We start from the raw sequence: 5,783 nt of genomic DNA on the forward strand, positions 1-5,783 counted from the left end.
TAGCTAGGATGGTACATGCTAGGAGACCTTGTTAAGGTCAGTTTCCCGACATGTAGAGTGATGCTATGCTAGTCACCGGTTAGGTTGGCAACCTGGTTAGGGTAATGATATGCTATGTGATCTGCTTGCTCGGTTTGTTGACTATGACTGTTATATGATTGTATGTTTTGTGCACATGGTTGTTTGGACTAGAGATGGGTTGAGGCGGGTCCTGCTTTGTGCTATAGGCCAAGATACCCAGGGCGGACCGGTTATTCCGAAGGCCCAACAAGCGGTCCGGATATGCTGTAGGCCCCACGAGGGCGGACCAGACGTGCCGAGGCTCGGAGAGTGGACCAGGCCGACTGAAGGCCCGATGCGGGCGGACCAGTCACACTGTAGACTCAGAGAGTGGACCAGGTGGGTTGAAGGCCCGATGCGGGCGGACCAACCCCACTGTAGACTCGAAGGACATGACTAGACCTGGAGGATGGATCCGATGGACTGAAGGCCCGATACGGCGGACCAGTCACACAGTAGACCCGATATGCATGGCTGTTCTATGTTCTGTTATGTTATGTATGTGTTATATGTTTTGGGCTGGAAGGCAATATGTTTTGGACCGGAAGGTCGCAGCCTGGAAGGGCGTATATGTGGTTGGTATTTTGGGGGTATCTCACTAAGCTTTCGGGCTTACAGTTGTGGTTTAATGTTTTTCAGGTTCTTCAGGAGACTGTGGCAAGGCAAAGGCGCTATCGTACCGCTCCTCATGATTTTGTAGTAATGTGATTCTGGGAATACTCTAAATGATTTGTATTGAAAACCTTTTTGTAAATAATTTAATGAAAATCGGGTTATTTTGAAAATTTTAAATTGGTTGTATTTTTCGGATGTTACAAGTTGGTATCAGAGCCTTGGTTTGAGTGAATTGGAGGAACACTTGTGTGACTCCAGTCCCAAATCGAGGAGGGTTTTCAAAAGAGAATTTAAAATGGTTTTCAAAGTAAGTAAAGGAGAACGCGGAGGTACGATCAGTCGGAGCCAGTAAGTAACCCCAAAATACCATACATGACAATTGTTTTATTGAGCTTTGATAGAACAGCATGCTAGAGTTAGGCTAGGGATCTTCAGGATTTCTTGATGAGTTGCCTGATTTATGATGCCTGCTAGCCTAGGGTTCCTTGTGAGAGATTTCTAGTGTTCCTCTAGTTGTGAGGATAGAGTGTTGTTATGTATATCGCTAGGGTGTTGTGGGAGTACTTCATACAAATATGGGTAGGTGTGGAAGGTAGTATGGGCCCGTACTACCAAAAGCACGGACCCATACGCGTATCAGGGAAACCATGACCTCTAGGGTTGGGATGAGAGTTGGTTCCTGAGTTAGTGGAAAATGTCTGAGATTTTGGTGTTTTATTTTCAGTATGGAGATTTCAGGGCACGCTAGGAGTGGATCCGGGTCAGGGTCAGGAGCAGGTGAGGGAGTTCCGGGTGGGTCTGTACAGCCCGAGGTTGTCAGTCAGATGAGTACGCACGAGTTGGATGCGAGGATTCGTGAGATCCTGCATGATGAGGTTGCTGCATTGTTTCGGGCTGAGCTGCCGGAGTTGTTTCGGTCGATCAAGACCGCCATGGTCGAGTATTTTGATGAGTGCTATGCGGCTCTCACGGAGACAGCTGCCACGGCGGCTACAGTAGCTGTAGCAGCGGCAGGGGGAGGAGCTAGTAGAGGTTTTCAGTATCGGGACATCGATAATACGAAGCCTCCTACTTTTGATGGAGTTCAGGATCTGATCGTTGCTATGAGGTGGTTATCAGATGTGGAGGGATGTTTCTTCATGTGTTCATGCCCTACTGATCAGAGGGTGAGGTGCGCTCTGAACCTGTTAAGGCTCGGGGCAAAGGATTGGTGGAGATTGATCACGGGGTCGTACTCGGATGCGCAGAGGTCTGCGATTTCATAAGATCGGTTCAGAGAGATGTTCAGCACTCGTTCTGTTCCGCAGGTCATGAGGGAGAGGTTGGCTCAGGAGTTCTTGGAGCTGAAACAGGATTCAGAGTCGGTGATGGAAATCACCAGGATGTTTACTGAGAGGGCGATGTTTTGCCCTGAGTTCGCTTCGGAGCAGGCTCAGATGTCCCGATATCTGAGTATGTTAAAGAAAGACATCAGGAAGTTTGTGTCGGCACAGAGGTGTGAGACTTTGCTGGATTGCAGGAGGCCGCCAGGTGGCGTGAGTTAGAGATTGAGTTGCAGATGCGTGAGCTGAGGCAAGCTTCGGTTCAGTTGCAGCCGGCGACGAAACGGTCTAAGACCGTTGATTCCAGGATGGGGGATCATGGTAGCCACGTCTGTGGAAAGTGTGTAAGGGGTCACGCCAGGGTTTGTCGGTCCAGTGGAGCATGTCGCAAGTGTCGAAAGGAGGGACACTATACGAGGGATTGTCGGCAGTCAGTGCGGGTTCGGGATTTGAGGATATGCTATCATTGTCATCAGGTTGGACATTTGAAGGTCAACTGTCCACAGCTTGCTGCAGGACCGGTGCAGGCTCCAGCACCGGCTACGTTGAGGATCACAGGTGGAGGTTAGGGTGGAGCGGAGCCCCCAAGCGCTTAGGGTCGTGTTTTTCAGCTTGCTGCTGCGGGTATATTTCTTTCTGTTGTTTTGATTATTTATGATTATTGGGGAGTATTGTTATCTGCTAGTTTCATTGGTTGGTTATGGAATTGCGTTTCGGGTTTTCGTGTGGTATCCGTTGTTCCTTGAGGGTTCGGCGAGTTGTGATCGAGATTTCGTTTTGGTATCCTTTGTTCCCTGAAGGATCAATATGGTTATGGATTAGTACTTCGAGCTATTGTGGATTATCTCTGTGAGGATTAGTGGCGGATGCGGCGTTGGTTTGAATGTCAGGTAGCCTCTGCAGTCTGAGGGATGGATATTTGAAGATTGGGTTCCTTTCGAGCGGGTTGTTCAGTGTGGAAACATGATTTTTATGAAAGTTGTTAGCGCTGGTGAGAAACATTTTGTGTGTAAGTGTTGATTTTCTGCAAGGTTGCTTTGGGAGATCGGTGATGGCGACCGGTGATTAATTGTCAGTGTCTTAAGGGGGAGAATTGGAAATTCTCCGGATGATCGTTGGGCTTGAGAGGTTGTTTAGCTGCTTGGGGAATTCAGCGGTATTTCTATTAGCCGAGAGCAGGCTCGTATGGGTGAGTAACAGGCGTGCGGGGTGGAATACAAACCTAGAGCAATTGATTGTGGAAGACATGGGAGCAGGCCGGGATCGAGTATGTATGATGGAGATAGAGTTCGGAACCCCTAGAGGGCTAGAACGGTATGCACGGGAGGATTTCTCGAAGGGATAGTTCGGAATGATGAATGCTAGTTGAGCGGTCCAGATAGACTGAAGGCCGGTAGGCGTACCAGTCAGGCCGAAGGCTCGGAGGATGGTCCAGTCAGATTGGCTGAAGGTTCTGAGAGTGGTCCAGATTGGCTAAAGGCCTGGGGAGGCGGTCTAGTCATGCTGAAGACTCTGTGAGTACTGTTGGATCGGTTCGAGGTTATGGGTTGCGTATGTTGCAGTGTGATTACATTGGGAGGTTTGGCCCCGGTTAGCGATTTTGAGCAGTGAAGGTAGTACATGGGCTTGAGAGTCCCTGCGATGAGAGTCAGAGTAGTGGTGATGTATGGATGTCGGGTGCGCTTTACGGAGATGGTGTAGCATGGGGTGAGCACCATAGTACCTGTCATGTTAATAGGGCGGACGAGTGGTTTCCTTGGTAAGGAAAGAGGGAGGAATGGAATTCCGAAAGGAAGTGCAAACTCACGGAAGTGAAAGCGGCAATGTGGAGTTATGATTGGAGTGGTCCGACGATGGTTTTGAGTAGCGTGTTGCGGCAATGGAATAAAAGCTCATTCGACTTGAGATGTCTGCTTAGGGCGCGGAGGGAATTCCGTAGGCGTAGAGCGAGGGAGAGGGGTTCGGAAGGGATGCAGGGAGAGAGTCTTGGGCTCTCAGTGAGATTCCGATCAGGGTTTTGGGTATGAATTAGCGTTTCATCCTGGAAGGATGTTTGAGGATATCATCAGTGTATCAGGTTTTCCAAACCTGAGGGTGTTAGAGCTAGATCAGCATGTGTGTGTGATTGCGAGCGGAGAACTCAGGGGAGTTGCTTCGGAATTGAAGAATGGGTCTTTCTGTCGTCACGGAATGGATAGAGTGGGATTCGGATCGGGGATCCGATGGCTCATGGTTTTCTAGTCATAAGAGTCAAGTGAAAGATTAGAATTGGAGTAGTAAGGCATCATGGGTAATTCTCGGTTGTTGAGTGCGGCTATCGGAGGGTACAGCTGGTGCCCGGGTTGAGTAGGTGGTTGGGACACCGTATGAAAGGAGAAAGTGAGCTTCTGGTTTCTATGGTTGTGCCTTGAGGGACTTGGTCCGGTCAAGGTCAGGTGGCGCGTCGTGGGAAGTATTTTGAAGTTGAGATGCCGTAGGCTTTGAGGACGAAGCCTAATTTAAGTGGGGGAGATTTGTAACATCCCGGAATCGCAAGAGTAGAGTTGAAGGGCTAAAAGTGTAAGTTTCGGAGGGCGACTCGGCGAGTCCATGGATAGACTCGGCGAGTCAGGTCGCGACTATGGTCACGTATCAAGTGGCCTACTCAACGAGTCCAAAGATGGACTCGGCGAGTAGGTGCTGTGTGGAGAAAACCCTAATCTTTGGGGTTGAGCCCTATATAAAGATCATTATGCCCCTCCACAGCCTCCTCTATTCCCCCCTTGAGTCCCAGAAACCCTAATTTCGTGGAGAGCCCCATTGTTGAGCAAATTAGAGCTTGGAGAGGTGTTGGTTGAAGAAATCTTGAAGGAGAAGTGGGTTGGATCTATGTTTTGGATCAATTGCATGGCCTGAGATGCTTCTGTATGGATTCAGACCAGTGGTACTCGACGAGTCCCATGGGTGGACTCGACGAGTTGCTTGAAGATGGCCTGGAACTCAGCGAGTTGGAAGAACAACTCGGCGAGTAGGTTGAAGATAGCCTTGGACTCGGCGAGTCTGTTCTTGGACTCGACGAGTCCCAATATTTCTGGTTGAGTCGATGAATCGGTGAGTCAGGGGATGACTCGGTGAGTTAGGTGCGAGTGGACTCAGAGTTGTTGGATTCGACGAGTCTTGGGGTGACTCGGCGAGTTGGGTCACTGATTAAGGGAAGTTCTGAGCTTAAGGACTCGGCGAGTAGGGTCAGTCAGGGGTTGACTTTGACTTGTCCAAGGTTGACCAGTTGTCTTCCAAGGGTATTTATTGAGTTGTATGTTTTGATGTTCAGCGGAGGAGTTCGTGTCAGAGTTCGGAGCAGCGGGATCTTATCCTTTCAGCCGGTAGTTTCGAGGTGAGTTATCCTCACTATATCAACAGGGTCTAAGGCACCAAGGCCGACCCTTTATTGGATTGAGATTCGGATATGGTTATTATGTTATTGTTTGATGTGTCTGCATCCTGGTAGCTAGGATGGTACATGCTAGGAGACCTTGTTAAGTTCAGTTTCCCGACATGTAGAGTGATGCTATGCTAGTGACCGGTTAGGTTGGCAACCTGGTTAGGGTAATGATATGCTATGTGATCTGCTTGCTCGGGTTGTTGACTATGACTGTTATATGATTATATGTTTTGTGCACATGGTTGTTTGGACTGGAGATGGGTTGAGGCGGGTCCTACTTTGTGCTGTAGGCCAAGATACCCAGGGCGGACCGGTTATTCCGAAGGCCCAGCGAGCGGTCCGGATAGGCTGTAGGCCCCACGAGG

Source organism: Lactuca saligna, chromosome 9, assembly GCF_052625555.1.
Source record: "Lactuca saligna cultivar CGN05327 chromosome 9, ASM5262555v1, whole genome shotgun sequence".
NCBI classification, from domain to species: Eukaryota; Viridiplantae; Streptophyta; class Magnoliopsida; order Asterales; family Asteraceae; genus Lactuca; species Lactuca saligna.